Source organism: Gymnogyps californianus, chromosome 3, assembly GCF_018139145.2.
Source record: "Gymnogyps californianus isolate 813 chromosome 3, ASM1813914v2, whole genome shotgun sequence".
Lineage (NCBI taxonomy): Eukaryota > Metazoa > Chordata > Aves > Accipitriformes > Cathartidae > Gymnogyps > Gymnogyps californianus.
This window is the reverse complement of record NC_059473.1, coordinates 68,091,866-68,109,621: the sequence shown is the minus strand read 5'-3', so window position 1 is coordinate 68,109,621 and position 17,756 is coordinate 68,091,866.

The window sequence follows — 17,756 nt, the reverse complement described above, 5'->3', positions numbered from 1 at the left end:
AAGTTTTAACTGGCATAACGATAGCCCCGTCTGAGCCCAAGTCCGAAATCCCCGTCCTCACAAAACTCCGCCACACCACCTCCTCCCCAGAGGCAAACCCACGTGGCGCCAGGACGCGGCGTCTCCGCAGGTTTTCCTGTCGGGAACAGCTGCCCAGGCGGAAAAATGCGTAAATAAACGGCAGCAACAAAAGGGAGAAGTCCGGTGGCTCCACCCGCCGGCGTGGGGATCTCCCCTGCCCGGGGCTTCAGGCAGGGCTTCCCCCCGGCACCGGCCCCCCCCTTCCCCTCGCCGGGCGCCCGCCTCTCCCTCTGCGAGATCCCAATCCGCAAACGCGGCTTAAGGTTTGGGAGCGCTTCTGCCTTTTGTCCGGGTTTTAAAGGCGCGGGAGGATTTTCCCTGGTCCCCCTTTATACCTGGCGGGTTTGTTGCATCTGAATCCCGAGTCACATTCCCTTTTTGGAGAGAGAAAAAAAAAAAAAAAAGAAAAAAGGCTTGGATCTAAAGCAGCCGCATTACTCACCACCACTTTGTCTGCTGCCGGGCTGGCGAAATGCATGCACAGAGAGACGGGCACCCGCACACGAGGTACCCGGCGCTGCCAGAGCCTCTCAGGAAAATGAAGCAATATTCATGAGCTGACCTCACTGGGCCTGGGAGACGGAAAGGGGGGGGGGGGGGGGGGGGGGGGGGGGGAGGGAGGAAAGCAGCAAAGGGAAGAGAAAAGAAAAGATTAAACGGCAAGAACCCCGCCCAGGCCTGAAGGCTGAGTTGCGTCCCCTTATCTGTCTGCACATGGTGGAATAGGATTACAGCGCAAATGGGGGAAGGAGCAGGCTGCATGCAAGGGATGCGCCCGGTTTGCCTTCCCAATGCATCCCGGCAATCGATTCTGATCAATTATTTAGTGTCCCCTTCAGGGGAGCCTGCTCTGGCCGGGCAGGGATGCCGGGCGCCTTCTGCACCAGCAGCGGGACGGTAACAGGATTTTCCTTTGTTCGCTGCCTTCGTCTGCGCTGGGAGCGCGGCGGGTCTTCCTCGCGTCCCTTTGGCAGCGGCCCGCTACGGCCGGGAAGGGTAGAAACAAAGGCAAGCCGCTCTGCTCTATTGAAGATCATCCCCCGGTGTTACTTATTCGCGTGAATACAGGGACTAACGGGCCACCGACCGTATACTCGTACCGTGGGCAAACCCCGGCGGTGCTCATCTGTTTCACCTCTTTGTTTTATCGTGAGGTGAATCTGCCTTTGCTCTGAAGCACCGTAGAGGGCTCTTAATACTTCGCGCTTGAAGTCTCTCCCAATTACAAAGAAAAGCAGGGAAAAGGCTTTCTTTCCTTTCCTTCCCCTGCCCTCCGGGGAGGGAGTATTTCCAGCTGATGGCTGTGCGTGGGAGTGTCCTGGACTCACCTGTGTCTGTGCGTCTGCGTGAACACCCGGCGAGAACAGGCTCGGCTTGGGGTCCTTCTCCTTCCTCCGGCAGCAGCTGCCGGGTCCGGGCGGGGTACCGGGCTCTGCCTCGGCCCCCGAAAGTGCTTCCTCGGCGGGAGGGGCGGGGGGCGGCCCGGCACTTTGCTCCAGCCGGGGGGAGATTGGGTTTCCGGGCTGAAAATTCCTCCCGAGGGATAATTAACTGAGGATTTCGTGCCCGTGGGTATACCAGCATATACATACATGCATACATCTATACATACATCTATATACAAAATACACCCCCACAAAGACACTGTACATACATATATATGTAAATGGGTGTGCATACACACATGTGAACACACATATAAAATATACATATATATGCATGGTTTTATATATTGTATGTACATATATATACACGTATCTGTGAGGTCCTTGTGCAGCCATTGGGGGAGGGCAGGCTCAGGGGAGACCAGCTGCCCCCTTTCCAGCAGCCCCTGCCCCACAGCCCTCTCCACCTCTTCTGATATGACAAACAGAACCCAACACATCTGAAACAGCATCTCCTGGGATGTGGAAAGGTACTCCCCCCCACGCAGATGCGCGTCCTCCAGCCTTGAGCCCAGGGATTGCATGAACTGGATATATATAGATGTGATGAGTTGAGGACAATCAGAAAATAGGAAATGGAACATTTATACTGAAGAAGAAAATCACTGGGATGATGAAAAGCTACTTTCTAAATTCATAATATTTAATCGTTTGTTAGGCCTTTGAAACTCATAAATATTGACTGCAGTCATACCAACTAAACAGAATAATGGGCTGAAAACATGAGGAATAAAAACACAAAATATTTCTGGAGTTGGAGCTGAGAAATTTTCCTATGAAAGTGGTGGATAGATTCTGCTAGAAGAACACCTGGGCTCCTTGTCTCAGTGAATACACAGAACAGCAGTGATGAGGTCATCACAATAACATAACATTTTGTCCGCACAATACCCTCCGCAAGGACAAGCACAGCAGTCCCTTCCTTTAAGGACTGGACAGCAATTAGCATCCTTTCTGCTCCCTCAGTGGATGAGATCCCTGGATGGACTTTCCACAGTAAAACAAAAATGGGATGTGATGACATCTCATACGACCTACAAGTTTTATTGTACATTTGGAAAGATACAGTTCCTTATTTTCTCGTAGTAGTGTCCAAATGAAAACCAGGTCATCAGATCATCTTCGCCCATATTGTCAGGCCATATGTCTGATAGTAGAGACCAATCTTATGGTAGAAAAATTTGCCCATCTCTCAGTGTCATTTGGGATTGTTGACTTTATTCTCAAAGTTTCTATTCTGGTTAAAACTTCAGTGCTGACACAGTTATAAAAATTGACACGGGCACAAAAATTCTTCACCCATATAATTTAGTTTTTGGGGGGAATGAGGGTAATCTACACAAGCTAAAGCACTCTTTTGCTAATAAAAACTGTATTTCCATTAGGAAATTTGCTGTTAGATCTCTGTAGGCGTTTTACATCACCAGCAGGTCATGATATAATAGATACAATAATTATATCTACCCTAGAATAAGTCCAGTATGAAGAGACTTGAACAGAAAAGCTAATACAGTAAAAGTTCCATTTATGACCAGATTTTGTTGTAGAGTCTCTAAAAACCTGTGGATGGAAATAATACACAGAAAGGAAGATCTTAACTTCACATAGAAAACAAGGGGCTCTCAGCTGACTATTAGCGTTCAGGAATGAAGCACTGACATGATGCTGAACAGGTGTATAAGTCCATTGGCTCAAATGTCAGTGGCAGGCAAAACAATGGAAATCAAGTATTAGAAATTGTTTAGGGAGAAGCAGAGAACAAACCAGAAAACATCATTATTGCTCCAGTATAATTCGATGGTACAGACAAATTTTGATTACTGGGAGCAGTTCTGGTCCCCCATTTCAAAGCAGGTGTGGTGGAAGGGGGTGAGGTACAGAGAGGGGTGGCCAGGGTCTGAAGTGGCTCTGCTCAAGGAGTGACTAGGTATGGCAGGAGTTTTCAGGCTGGAAACGGGGTGACTGAGTAGAAATATGACGCAGGGCCCTACCACCTTTAGTAAGGAAGGTAAACAAGGGTAAAAGGTTCACTGTTACTCACAGCCTCTTCCCATACAAGCAGTGCAAAGATGCAAATGTGAATGAAAGAAACAAGCAGGTGATGGATTCCAAAAAAGCAGAAAAGAAAATGGTCCTCGTGGTTAGGCTATTCAACTCCCTGCCACAGGGTGTTGTGAATATAAGGGTCTACGTGGGTTTAAAAAGTGACTGAACAAAGTCATGGAAGAAAAATCAGTTGGGGGCAACAAAGGCAAAACATGTAGCTCAGAAAAACTCTCCATTGACAATTTTTTTGATCCGGGAAATTGTCTGGGAGAGATATCAGTATGTGTTTTTGTGTTCTCTTCTGGCATCCACTATTGGCCACAGTCAGATACCTATCAATAAGCTCAAAGATCTTTGATCTGTCTCCATATGAAAATTCTTATCCTGTTAGTATCACCCTCTAGTTTTGCCTCTCTCTCTTTCCAACCTTCTTTTATTTTCTTCATTTCTTTTTCATTCTTCCTCCTTAGATTTCTTGTCATGCAGAGCATTGGTAACCTGCTGCACCCTGGTAGAGCATACCTACGACTTTTTCAGTACTTTTTTGCCTTCAATAACGAAAAGTATTTTGACTCAAATTAGAGCTGTGAATACCTTGTTTTCCAGTCCCCATTATTGCTTGCTCACATAGAGACATATTTTTTTATTCAGCCTATGATTGCATTTAGTTGTATGTAGTTGTGCAAGAGATGAATGGATACTAGACTGAAAGAGGAGGAGAGGAGAAGAATTTCTCCTCCAAGCAGAGTTTCCATTTTAAGTCATATAGGTTTCTTTTCCTAAGTTAAGATGAGAATCCCTTTACATAACACCCTAAAAGTATGACCCAAGCATGAACTCCTAGCTTTCAGTAGAGAATACTTTAATAGATTTCAGAAGCGGGTTGGAGAGGATGCTTTTCCAGGAGGATGCCTGGGTGGCACGCATTTGCTGTACTTCTACCACTTCGCTTACTCACCTCCTCTGCCCTCTTGGGAATACGCTGGATTATGCTGGGGCAGAAAGAGGAGCTGCTGGAGCGTGCTGTGCTAGTTGATGGTACTGGCACTGCCCCAGCTGGCACAGGCTGCAGCTTATCTCCCTGCCCAAGGAGATGTGCTGGACACGACTAATTATACCCCAGACCAGACCCCTTTTCCTCTGTCCATGAAAAATTGAAAGTTTGAGACTTTAACTCACTAATTTCTAATATGTTGACTAAATGGCCCTGATGTCTGCTGTACCAAGCAATAATTTGAGAATAAACAATGAATACTTTATAACTGTTCTCTTTTCTTATTTACTTGGAAATGGAAAAGCTTTCCAGATGTCCTGCAGAGCAGAATTGCACAGCACCATATCATGATATTTCAAAAAGAAGAAAGCTTTATGTTAAAGAGGAATAAAGGTGAAAAAGCACTTGGGTGAAAAAGCAAAGCTAAGAATTAAATAACATTTTAAGTTCATACAACTCATCAAATAGAAACATGCTAACAGCACCAAATAGTTTGTTAAAACAGGCATATTTTGGCATATATGTTTGACCAGATCATTATATAAAATCATGGTGGTCCTGGTTGTCATGTCTCTCCTTTCTCCTCCTCCTCCTCTTTAATGGCTGCTCCTCAGCCAGAGACACATAGCATGGCACATTGAGGCTGCACCTTCTGTTCATCCATGTCCTCATACCCACCAGACCCCAACCCTGGGGACAGGATGCCCCACCAAAGGGACAGCGATACCATCTGCACCCTCCCTGACAATTCATCCCAACGGGAGAAGTAGGTCATGCTGCTTTTCACCACTATGTGAAGGAAACAGCTTCAGCCTTCATATCTGTAAGGGATCTCCTATATCCCAGTTCAGGAAGTCTATATGTCATGCACTGTGTCATACATGTCTTGGTTTAACCCTTGTGTTCCAACACCTGGCTGGTTTCTCAGCCTCACAGGGGGTGAGAAGGCACAAAAAATTGAAATTGTAATGAAAATTAGAGGAATCTTTGGCTCTGTCAATGGAGAATAAAACTAGGTGAAATTAGTTCTGTTGCTTATTAGAACTCAATTCTTACAGTTATAAAATAAAGGCTTGGTTCTATTTTTGCTATCAAACATTTCATTCAGCCTTTCTGAAGGCTTCAGGAAGTTTTACACTCCTGCTTTTTATTCCTACAGCAATCAATTGTACCTATTGTTCAGAGATAATGACAGAACTGAGCATGCCCTGAAACAAGCCAGTGCTGCTCAACCATTTCTAATGAAAAAACGACCTCTACCAGTCTCTCTCTGTCACTCCTGGACTTGCTATACCTTATGTTACTAGAATGATTTAAAAAAAAAAATAATTATTAATTTGGAACTTAGGAGTTTATTTACACTGAAAAAAGTCTCTCTGTATTGCTGTGTTTGCTGCCACTCTACTTTTTCATATTCAGAGGATAGGATTATACCAAACTTGCATAAATCCTATCATGCATGCATATATCTGCATAGTCTATATATTGCATTAGCTCATTGATTACTTAATGAGGCTAACAGGAGAGGAACAATACAGAAAATTTTATAGCTAAAACTGTACGAATTAAAACCAAAATACGGAATTTCTCTAGATTAATCAATCTTGTACCCTGTCTCATTGCATTTTATATAACATGCTCACTGGCTGCTGAAGAAAAACAATATTCCTCTTTGGGCATTAACACGGTACCAATATGTTCAAACAGCCATTTCCAGGGAGAGATTTCAAATATAAAGGACAATAATTGCAGGTAACCTCAGAGCTCTTCTCTGGCATTAAACGGATGGTCTTAAAAGAAGTTAGTCATGAACAGGCTGTACTCTGGGGTCTGCCTGCTTCCTCCCACGAGGGAGGCTGTGCCACAACTTGTGCATCACACCGAGTGGTGGCCCACGGTCAGTATGAAGGTTTGGTTGCTCATCTTAATCTTTAAAGACCTCATCATGACTTGCTCAAGCAGGTTGCAAAGCTTCTTACCCCATTGTGCTCCACCACAGCTTAAAGTAAGTGACAACAGCGGTTCGGGCATCCTAGGGGGTTTACAGACTCCTTCCTCTGTGCCTAAAGAGAGTTTGGGAGAAGCAGTGCCATCCCAGTCTCATAGATCTGGTGACTAACAAGGCAAAGTCCTTTCTAGAGGTCTCCACAGTGCGTGACTTTTCTTCATTAATCCATTACAGCCCAGCAGTTGGCCATTGCATCAGTCAGGCAAGTGTAAAATGAAGCTGCACAACTTTAAAGGCACTAAAGTGCCCAGTTCCCTTTGACTGCTAGGGGACTTAGGCCCTTACCTTGAAAAGGCAGGGGCTGAAGTGAGGAAACAGGCGATGAAACAGTCTGTGTTTTGTTAGCTGAGAGGCTTGAGAGTGTTTTATTTTTTATTTATTCTTCATTTAATGTTAATTAAATTTTTATTTCCTCCTTGATAATTTGGGATGCTTGTTTTGATAACTTATGGATGTGTACAATTGTTTAGGCTGGAACTGTATCTTGCTACTCTGACTTCCAGGTGGCATCACATTACCATACACATAAGCTTCCAGATGCAAAATTCAACATCAATTTTCCAAGAGCTGGTGTTAGACAATTGCTTGCCTTTCCACCTGTGGTGCCTCCTGAATTACTCTCTGCTTTATTGTCATCTTCTTACTGATAATCTGTCTTTTTATTTTGTCTTTAGTCTCTTTGGTAATTATTCACTAAAACTTGTATTTCAGTATCAGTGGATTTTTGTACAGATCTAAGTCATTTGTGAGCTTAATGCCGTTTTCAGAGATAACTCTTGGACTAGGAACTTTTGAAAATGTTGGCAAATTTATCTCTGTTCTTTATTCTCCTAAACGCCTGTGAGAGCTCACCATAAGCAATTTTGAAAATAAGTTTTTTCATTCTTGTGACTTAATGGATTTTGAATATGATGAGTTGACATTTTATTTGTTAGTTTACACTTGCAAAGGCTAGGGAAAAATCACTGTATTTAGGCAAGCTGAAAATTAATAAATCAATAGTGAATCAAATCCTTTGTTCACCAATTTGTTGGGCTTTTTATCACGCCTGTTATGCTGTTATCTACATCCTGGATCATATCCAAGCTCTTACATAATGCTTTTGGAGAAATTAGAGGACTTCTGGCACACATCAAAATAGTAAAATCAGGATATCAAGTTTTCCGCCTGGTACGTATGCACGGAAAAAGCTCTGTAGGTGTATCGAGAAGTACATGTAAGAGGTTTGTTGCATGGCTTTTGATTCAGGGACCGCATATTTGAAGAGCAATTGAGAAAGTGATTTGCCCCAAATATTCTTCCTTTTGTACGCTGATATTGCTTTACACGGTTTTGAAGGACAGGCAGTGTTGATCGGCTGTGACTATACCTACAACAGCTTCTGTGCTCTCTCTGGGCTGCCGGGGAGCAGCTCGGTGTGCGAATGAGGCCAGAGTCCCCGTTTCTATGGTGACTTCACCCGCACGTCACCCCATCAAGCAGCCCTTCTTCAACGCCATCGTGCTGGTGGGGGGGAGGGAGAGGAGGTGGAGGCAAGGAAGGAGCATTTCCAAGGAGGAGCCTGGGAAATCAGAGTTGGTGTGTTAGGATTGTAGCCTTTGTGGTAGTCTTGGAGGATCGGAGAATGGAAATAGGAGAGACCCCTTCCTGCAGGACAAGATCCAGGGGGATGCTGGGGTCCTCCACCCTAACTCCCCCCTGCACGCTTTGCATCTCGCAGAAGCACAGCAGAGACAAGGTGCTGATAGCCTGATCTTGTTTGGAGTCCCAGTGGAGTAATGTTATTCAGCACAGCACGTCTACTCTGGTGTAATTCTATTACAAGCGAAATAACAACCAGGCTTTGTTGAGTAAGGGGAGGGCAGGTGACACTGGAGTCCGGCAACAAGGCTCTGGGTCACATTGACATAACAAAACGTAAACCCTGGACAAACAAAACAAACCCTGATGCTGCTGCCCGCGGAGAATCAGAATGTTGCAGGACAGATCGGAGATAATCCTTTGTTGATCTGAGATGCTAGAGACCATGATTACAGAGTACCCTGAAGCTTAAGGTAATGCCTTTGGGTTGGAAAGGGTGCTGCTGAGTGAATCTTTCTCTCTCCCTCTCCTCTTGACTCTGAGTGTGGGGTTAACTTGTTATCTATTCCAGCAAAGTCAGCAATAAATCTAAGTGTTTCTGTTTGGCCTCACTAATCAGTTATTAATTAAATATTTATACAGGAGAGGGTGCCCCACAGCTTTCATTCATTACCGAGGGAGAAAGTCCAAGGAAGGCACATAAACTCACCCTGCTGTAAACCCATATGTGCTCAAAAGAGCTGTGATCTGCTCTTTCCAAACTCACCCTCTTTTCCCGTGCTCCAAGTTGTCTTGTAATTGTGGAAGAAGCATGTGTAGGAAGCAACAAAACCTCATATTACAGGGATATCTCTTAAAATCTTCTGGGACTAAATTTTGGCTCCACTGAGGTCAATAGCAGATCTCAGATTGTCATCAAAATGGCCAGCCCCAAACGTTAGGATTCCTTGGCCATTTTACTCAATGTGTCCTCTAAGTTGGCACAGGATCGTTCACAGTGATTTGAGTACTGACAGATTTAATTTAGAAGCTTTACTAAATAGACTGCTATAAAGCATATACATCTTTTCAAATCACTGATTATTTCTGCCATGATTAGAAAAAAAACAATGTTCTGTTCACTTGAAATGCTTCATATAACCTGAGAAATTCTGTGAATCATAATAATGAATTGTAGTACCAATTCCCAAAGAGATTTTAGGAATGGACTTTATTAAAACAACAGTTGTCTTTGCTGTCCTTGCATGTAACAAATTTTTGTATTACAGAAAAAAAATATGCAAAATAAAACTCACTTAATGCTGTAAAGTAGATGTTCCCAATTTTATAATGAAGGTTTTCTTTCGAGAGGAACTACTGTAGTTACTGGAAACGAAGGGTCTCTGTGCTCAGTTGGGAGTGCCGAGGCTCAGGCGCAGAGCAGAGCAGTGCACTCTGATCTCCTGTGTGATGCTGGACATGTACTACATGACTTTCAGTGTCACAGTCTCCTAAAGTCATGATAATATTCGCTGCCATCTCTTCCCCTCCTACCCTTCAGATCTAATCCTGGAACGAGCTATGAAAAACAGATTAACTCAGGGAAGTTAAGTCCCTTCTCTCAGAGAGGATTGAGTTCTGGTATTTTGGAAAAAAGGGCGGGGGGGGGAGGAAGAAAAAGAAGCATTTTTACCAACTTTTCAGTTGTCTATACTTTCCATTAATCCATAATAATAATAAAAAAGCCTAACTGAGTCAAAGCACAATTCTGGGTTTCTTTTAATTTACCATACTTTTGACAGCTTGAAACGCTGAAAACTCCAGGGCTGAAAACTTCACTACCATTAAAGCCCACAAAAAGACACATGTGAAAACTTTTTTTTTGAGCCAAGAATCTCCCTCTTTCAGCAAGAATGAGTGGCTTCTTCAGCGACTGCTGTGGTGATGTTCTCTCTCGTTGCAGGATGTTTTGTGAGCCATTGGGAGTCTGAGCACTGAAGTGTGAACCTGATTTGATTATGTTTATTTTTATAGCCTTTCAGCCACATTTTCTGGGCTATATGTGAGGATTTCATAACTATAATAAAGCGGTTAGATTGGATTGCACATTGGGCACTGTCTGTATAATGCAACAGAGACTTGTACGCCCCAAAAATATTGTGCTTCTGCAAAGATGAGAAATTGAGGAGCTGTGAAGCAGTCTCAGTTTACAGCTTCCCAGAGTAAGGAATGTTCCTGCTAGCATCCTTCTTGGCATACTAGAAAAATCGAATAGTTTCCCTACATGAACAAGGAGGATGTTGATCTCTCCATAAAGCAATTGGAGACATATAGAGGAAACGGTAAGATAGGTGTTTGATATATACTGCTGTTGAAGTAATACTGATAAAAGAGAAAACGGTGGGCCCAAGTGCCTTATTCCCTATCACAGGAAGGTGAAGGTGCGTACGGGGAGTAAGTACAAAAGTTCAGTTGTATATTAAAATATTCTTGATGAGGGCATGAGCTTAATACACAACAGATAGAAAAGTCTTGCTGAGAATGAAAGTGTCATTAAGTCAGAACTTCTCTAGGTTGTATGAAAGAGGTAGCAGTTTCTGTTCCCCGGTTACACTCTTATCATCAAACTTGTAATCATACTCAATTGACAGGGACCAGAGTGGCTCTCAGGCTCTGGAAGAGCATTATAAAACCCTGTGCTCTAGTTCTGATAATGCTAAAATTCAAGTATGCTAAACTCTTACCACTACAGATCTCTCTTTTCTTCTACAACAACAGCAACAGCCTTCACAGCTGCTGTGCTGTGTCTTATCTGAGAACGTACAGCTTTGATACGGTGGTGGTTGCCTTGGACAGGATTTCTCGATGATGCTTTGCTGGGTCCACTCAATGATTTCCCTGAAACCCACTCATTTTTGCAGAAGCCTGCTGGGTAATTTTAACCTCCTTTTTTCTGTGCTCTACTCAGTAATCTTGCCACAGTCTGCTCAGTGCCTTTTGGGACACTGAGGAGCCGCACACCTTTGCAGGCAGGAGCATGACACTTCTGAGGCCCTGCAGGCAAGGGCCACACAAATCGTCTCACAACAGGAATCAGAATTGGATTCTGCTGAGAGTCCAGCAGTGGAGGATTACTAAAACCCAACCCTGTGTCTTATGGTTTTCGTACGCATTTTCATGTCTTTTCTTCTTCAACATAGACAGTAAATGAAAAGGAGCTGCAAGAACAGGGTATAAATACGGTCAGAAATGACATCTTAGAAGAGATGGGTAAGTTGCATACAGGTGGAACTGCTGTACCTTTTCCTCCTCTGTATTCATCTCAGGGTGTGTTCAATAATATATATATTTTCTCAGACACTACAAATACTTACTGCATTTTGTCTTTTTCTTGATCGGAATTAAGCGAGTGCTATGATTACTAGGTCTCTAATTAGTGAAATGCCGTAAGACTTTTATCATTTGCGAAAGACAGGCACAACTGTTTTCCCACATATAAAGCAACAGACAAATGCAGATAGATATTTTGATGTCTTAACGACTAGGCAGTAGAAACACCTTCTGTCATTTCACTGTAAAATATCAGTTGCGTTAATGAATGGTTTTATTAACATTATGCTGTAATTAATAGTATTAATACATTGGGTAAGGGTTTTTTTGATATAACAACAGAAGACTCAAGACATCTGTAAGATGACATTGTTATCTAGGAACGGCGGACATGTGGCTGTTATTTAGCACCATCCCTCTTTTCTTTGCCAAGTTAAGAACTAAGCATGGTCACCCAACTCCCCCATGTATCTTGGTGGCAAACCTTACAAAGCAAGACCAGAGCAGCGATGGTGAGCCAGAACCTGCCAGAGCCAGGGGATGAAATGCAAGCCTTGCAGGGGCGAGGCAAAGCCCAACACGGATCTTCACTGCTCCATGTGTGTCCCCCTCAGTTCTTGGGGGAATTTAGGATTTGAATTCTTCCTGAACCTCCCTCTGTTTCAGGCTGGGGTAGAAACAGTATGGGAAACAGGAGATACTAAAGAGATGTCGTCTCTCACCTCTGTCATGTAGGGGCAACACTGAAGAGGAGCAGCGGGGGCTGTCAGAAGCAGACTCCTCCCTGGCTTTCCTTTGAGGAAGGGGAGCAGGAGCAGGGGGACAGAGTAGGCCATTCTAGGAATGGCATGTGACAAGCAGGGTGTAGGGATGCTGCTAACCTTGACGTATTATCTGGTGTCACTTGAGAGCACGCAATGGGTAAATTGTGCCAAGCAAAATAAACATAATCCAAGAGCATTAGGACATTTCAGCCTTAAGCAAATGAGCAAATTGACTAAATATATTTATGTATGAAGGAACAGGTAATTTTATCCACGAAGACCTCTAATACTTAATCAGTGGTTTATACAACTTGGCTCAGTCACATTCCTGAAAATTAGGAATTTATTGTGCATCCATCTAGTTGACGGAGTTTGTCTCTGAGTAGTGGCTTGTAAAGTCCAGAAGACTTTACAAAAGTATGAGACTGCTTTTCACCACTGCAACACCCAAACAAAAAGAAGAAAAGCAATTAGATTTAGCCAGAAAATTCACCTTTTGGAAGTATTTTGCAGCTCTTGGTGAAGAACCTTTTAAATCTACATCTTGTAATCACTACCAAAGCTTTGGCAAAGGATCAAACTAATTCTTCAAGCAAGTTTAAAGCATAACTCAAGCCCTTATGCACTCATCAATTACCCTTTCGATTAGTCTGATTCAACCCATTCAGATAATGGTGACCTGCACCAGTGATGTGAAATGAGCACGTCTATGACAGCAGAGTTATTTCCATGACTGCCTGGTGAGTACATTAGTGCACAGGCAGTGTCCCCTGACCAGGGAGTTCTGGAAACTGCATAGATCAATACCTCCCTGGGGCAAGAGCAGCTGCTAGTCCACTTCCCAGACAGCAAAATTTGAGATTCTCCTCTTCAGTATTTCCGAAAATGGTGAAAAACTCATGAATAAGTGGACAGGGACTTGTCTGTATCTATAACTATATCCATCCTGAGACTCAGATTCACTGGTTAGTTAGTGTTTGAACAGTGACGCAGAGATGTGAAATGTATAAAAGTCATCATACATACAAGGGTCATAGACATCAGAGGAGCTATTTCTTATAGGAGAAATAGGAGAAGTCAGAAAGACTCCAAAGCCTTTTTCTGAGCCACTGCCTTTTTTCTGTACACTATCACATTACCTGGCAGCACAAGTTTCATCTGGATCAAAACCAAGCTGACTTAGTCCAAGTATGGCATGTGATGTTTATGCCAGTTTAAGGCATTATGCTGACTGCAGGAAAAGAGCTGATACTTGATCCAGTATAAAAACTGCTGGGCAAAGTTACTTTTTTACCAGTTTTTGAAAGCACCTTTGCTGTTAAAGGTTTGTTTAAAATCATTCCGTAGCAGATTGCCACAATATTTTTGGTCTGGCACAAGGAGCCCTAGAATCAGATGTATCCTCTCGTTGCATCCATCTGTCAACAATTGCTGACTGGGAGAAGAATGTAGGTTTTTTACTTAAGTGCTAAGGTTTGGCTTATGTGCATATTTGCCAGTGTATTAAAACCAGGTTCTATTCCAGTCTTCTGATTTTTTAATTTATTTTTTTTTCAGTTAGTGTGACGGTACTAGAGAGATTGCGAAGTTATATGGCACCATCTAGTGGTCTTGTACAAATTTACAGGAGCCTGCAGTTTCGCCACCCTTACTCAGCTTACCTGGCACCAGTGCTGACTCCAAAGGAAAATGTAAGGTAAATTCCTTATTTCCAGCTGTCAGCCTGTGGAGTCTAAGAAAAAAAAAACCAACCAAAACATAGAGCATTGGGTTAGAAGCTGTGTTATGCCCGCACTGTTGGCATTCACAGTTGTGGAACAAGAATATCAAATACCTTATTGCACGTCTTTTTGCAGATGAGGTGAAGCCAAAAAATTTTGGTGTGTGATTTTAGTATAAGGATGGTAAAAGCCCAGGATCAGAGCCTGATATACTCACTCAGATTTGACAAAATAAACTATAATACTTTACTTTTTAATTACTTTTTCAAAGGCAGGGAATCAGAACAGGAATCCAAATCTTCTGGCTCCAAGGCTGAGCTTTTATAATTAGATTAATTAGAAGAAAATGCAACAGAAATCCAGGAGGAAGGCACAGACTTCAGGAACCTGCCTTCTGTAAAGCTTGGCTGTTTACATTCACTGTTCTGGAGGGGTTTTGTCTTCTGGCTCCTTCTTAAAAGCTTAAGATTTCAGGATTTCAAGATTTTAAGATTGGTTGTGCTTAACTGTGTACTATGTTGGTATGTGTAAATTAGCCTGCAGCGAGGTCTATGCTAAGGCAAAAAAAATTACCCCAGTCTTTCATTTAAATCTAGGCTATAGTTGTGTCAATGACACTCCTGGTCATCTCGAACAGGTCTCATCACTCTCTGGGAAAGGCAACCTTTATTCCTAGGGAGCACAGCAGCTCCCTTCACCAGCTGAACAGCAAAAAAAATTCAGATCATAGCTCCCCAGCCTCTTCTGCTGGATGGTTTCCCATGGTCTGCCATGTCTGTGAGTAAAAGTACTGTGTTTTGGCTCCCCGCAAAGACCACAGAGCATGACCCAAGCGATGGTGCAGGCAGGGAGAAGATGAAGGCAGGTTACATTGGAAACCAAGGTGGCAACAGGACAGAGAGCTGGATGGGAGGCTGAGGGAGACAGGCTGTTTTTCAACAAAGACTATTCTCATCTTCCTGATGAGAATAAAATACGACAATTAAATATGACTCAAGCTGAGTAAGGTTGTGTGCCAGATTCATTTGAGGAAATGGCTCTTTGGAGTAGGCCAGGAATATTTGGAAAGCTGGGCATTTTTTCCAGTGAAATCAGTGAGTCCTCAGAGGTTCTCATTTGACAGGAATTCCTGGGGACTAAAATGAATTCCTTTCAAACCCATTTAAAACAAAACGTGTTTCTCTTGCATCCCTTTGATAATCCAAGGCCTAATTTTTTGGTGACATGGGGCAATGGACTAGAAAGCCCTGTCCCACGACAGTTGCCCAGTTGTGCGCCGCAGGTTTTCATTATGGTTCCAAGCTTGGGGGCCTTTTTGGCACTTAGTCATGTTTATGTTTGCTGTGGAATATCAGCAGATAGCTGTCAGCTACAGGAAATGTATTTCACATGAATCTTTATGCATTGGACACTTGTATAATGGAATTGATATTGGTGTGTATGAAACCATGTCATGTGAGAAATCTCAGAAGCAGAGTCCTTGGGAGCATCCAGGTATTGGAGTTTGGGGTGTGATCTAAAAAGAAATAAAAGTAAAGTGAAACAAAAGCATGAAAAAATGGATAATGGAAACATTTATCACGTTTTCCAGAAAAATATTCTGTTTTTAAAAATGTGTTTTCTGTCATCTCTCAACTTGGTGATGTGACATCTCTCCATATACTATCATTAGGTCTCATTTCAAAATAATGTTAGCTTTGTTGTGCAAGTATCTGTCAATACCTAGTCTTTTCTCTCTTTTAATATCTGTCCATGGATATATTTGCTCCTTACATACCTTTCCTAGGTCTATAGTACCATGATTATGTTTCAGAAATGACTGATTTGGTGTAGGAAGTATATGTTAAATATACATCTTAATTTAATCAAATAGGTTTGGAATTTGTTTCTAGTGAGTTATTCACACTTCTCTAAACAAGACTGAAATCTGTTTTTCTTGAAAATCACCCTTATTTCCTCTGTCATTGTGAATGAAACAGCAGAACCAAATTACTGTGTTGTATACCAACACAGAATATCAATTAGAAACAACAAGAGTGTTATTCTTTCCCATGACAGAAGCAAAATTAGGCAATAAATGTAAGGATGATCTATACCTCCTGTCTTTTATTTTACTACATTTCTTTCCAGTTGTCTTGTACCAAAATTTATTTTTCCTGCTTACACAATAAAGACTAATTTATTTCTTTGAGAAACATTTCTGCTAGCTCTCCTTTCCTTTCTTGCAAGGAAGCTTCTCCCCTCCCCCTCCCTTCTATTTTTTCAGTCTAAGGAAAATGGCTGCAGCTGAAAGAAGATGGATCACAGTCCTCTGGAAATTTTCTCTGCAATCTCTGAGTTTCAAGAGGTGAAAATATCTCCTGATTTAAATTGCTGAATTAATTGTTTACTCCTTCCAAATGCAAAAAAGCTGTTTTGGTCCAAGTTTCTAATTGATGCTGTCATTTTACGTACTTCACATCAGTTAATCTGGGCACTAGCATCTAGCTACAGATTTACTGCTTTGGATTTTTATGCCTTTCTTTTAATGAATCTTTGCCATTATGCTGATTTTTTCTAATTAGTTATTCCCACTTATTTTCATCTAATTAAAATGCCATGCTAAAAATATAAGTGAAGATTCAGTTAATTTGTCTTATAAATGGATGTATAATTAATGAAAGATTGAAAAAAAGCCAACTCACAATGTGATTCTGGTACTTTTTTCTGCAGTTTGCTCTTTCCCTAGTGGTACAAACAAACAGCCAAAAGATTTCCTTGAATTCATAAGCAGACATAAGGCTGTATTTGAGTAACTATCTCTGAGACAAAATAGACATGTTATATTAAAAATTTACTATCATCTTCCGACATTAGACAATTGTTTACAATCCTGATGCTCTCAGGAATAAATCTATCTATTTTGGTTTCACCAAATTTTGCATATGTGTTTCAGTGAGTGGGGGTTTTGTGTGGTCTGCCTCAAAGGAATGAATTCCATCACGTTATGAAAATAAGGCTGATGTCTTTTATGATAAGTGTTGTTGAAGACTTGATGATGAAGACCATGTATCTGTAGGTGCTAAGTACTACAGATATCTAACTCCATGATCAGTTTAACCTTCACCTTCCGAGCTGAAGATAACAAAAAGACATGAATGTTATGGTACCATCTGAACTAACCTATAAGGTAAATACACCTCCATAAAATCATTAGAAAATGAAAAATATAGGTTAATTCAAATTTTCCTGTTTCAAGTCCGATGGAGGGGGTTCTATTTATTTAGTTTTTTGTATTTATACCTTGACATTGGTCCTGCAAACAAGCCTGCTCAGGAAATTTGAGTATCACCTGTACTCCTCCTCTGGAGCACTCTGATCTGAAAGAGTACATCTGGGACAGCATCAGGTACCCATTACACATCTTGTGTGTAGGCTTGCTCCTAAACCAACATTTTTACCTTGCTGGAAGTTTATCTTCTTTTAGTATTAGGAGTTGGAACTCTGGAAACATTGGATTTACGCTTATCTTTGTAGCCATTTATCCAGCCAGTCGTTCACCCAGCCAGCCTCATGGAAGAATGACTGCTTCATCTGGGAAAGAAAAACTGCATGTGGTAAATTTGGAACATTATTCATTATCAGTTTATTTAAATTTAATTTTTAATTTTTTTTTTTGTGCTACTGCGTATGCCCAATTCAGTAGATTGTTTCTGTTAAAAAGAAAAAAAATAAGACAAAGTGAATATTTTATTACGACCATCCTTCATCAATAGGATTTATCAGCACAATTTAAAGCCTGAATTGTCAGGATCTGCAGCACAGGTT